A 1,539-nucleotide genomic window follows, 5' to 3' on the forward strand; every position below is an offset into this window, starting at 1 on the left:
CACACACACACACTACACACTAAACACACTACACACACACACACACACACACACACACACTCCACCACACACACACACACACACATCTTCTGACTCTTAACTCAGGAGCCGCACCTTACACCATCCCTCCCCTCTCTATCTTATAACTTCATTCTCTTTCTCCTGGTTTTATCCTTCCCTGTTTTCTTCTTCCTCCTCTTTATCTCCCACCCGTCCCCCTCTCTCTCTCTCTCTCTCTCTCTCTCTCTCCCTCTCTCTCTCACTCTCTCTCTCTCTCTCTCTCTCTCTCTCTCTCTCTCTCTCTCTCTCTCTCTCTCTCTCTCATTACACATTCAGCTCCACACCTTGTTCCCCGTGGGTCGTAAAGAGGAGGAGAGGATTGAAAAAAGGAAAGTGGAAGACAGTGGGAGATGAAGGGAGAGGGAGGGAAGGAGGGGGAGCAGAGAGAGAGGGAACAACAAAGACAGACAAAAGACAAAGAGGAAAAAAAAGATGCATATGGGTTTGAGACTTGTGTGTGTGGAGAGACAGAGGGGCAGGTGAGAGCAAACAGAAAAACATACAGCGATGTGAGGAAGAGAAAGAAAGGAAATAAGTACATAAAGACAAACAGACAGTTAGAGAGAGAGAAAAGAGAAAGATAGAGAGAGAAAGGGGGAGACATAGAGATGTGTGTAGAGAGATTGACAGGACAGAGGGAGAGGGAGAAAAGAGAGAGAGAGAGAGAGAGAGAGAGAGAGAGAGAGAGAAGAGAGGGAAGCGGTGCTTGGGCGGCCCAGGCGACGCAGTGTGCCTGTGTTTGAAATTCCGCTCACAGCCAAAGCAATTTCCTGGCGGTGGCTGTGCTGTCAGCTGCTTGGCTGGCTGGCGGTGAAATATGGTGGCTGGGAGTCAGCCGCTAGCAGCCCCCGACAACCTGATGGATGGAGCCCCAGAGGAGAGAAGCAGCAGCAGCAGGAGAAGGTGGGGAGGAGGTGGGGAGGGGTGGAAGAGGACAGTGAGAGGAAGGAGGGAGGGAGGGACAACAGCAAAACAAAACACAGAAAAAGAGAGGGGAAAAAGCTAAATGCAGCCAACTGAGCAGTGGACAGAGAGAGAGAAAGTGAGAAATAGAGAGACATAAAAAGAATGAAATGAAAGAGAGGGGAAGAGTACATGGAGAAACAGAGGAAGGGGAGGGAGGTGGGGTAGATCAGAAAGAGAGGAAGGTGGAGAGAGAGGTAAATCCAGCTCCATTAGGAAGAGGGAGGAGGGTGGAAGGAGTTCCACCCATGCAGCCGAGGTCTAGACGAGGGAAACCAGCCTAATAATCACCTGGGTCTCTCCCCTCTTGAGGAGGTGGAGTCTTGGAGGAGGGAGGAGAATAAAAGGAGGAGGAGATGGAGGTGAATGGATGGGAAGAGGATGATCAAAAGTGGCTGAGTAAGTACATCAGGGAGGTTAACTGACTCAAACATGCTCATAATCCTACAAGTATAAAAACTGATATGCAAATTCTTTGGACCTTTTTGAATGGATTTTACTTTGTTAAGTCATGTT

The sequence above is a fragment of the Notolabrus celidotus genome, chromosome 2, assembly GCF_009762535.1.
Source record: "Notolabrus celidotus isolate fNotCel1 chromosome 2, fNotCel1.pri, whole genome shotgun sequence".
NCBI classification, from domain to species: Eukaryota; Metazoa; Chordata; class Actinopteri; order Labriformes; family Labridae; genus Notolabrus; species Notolabrus celidotus.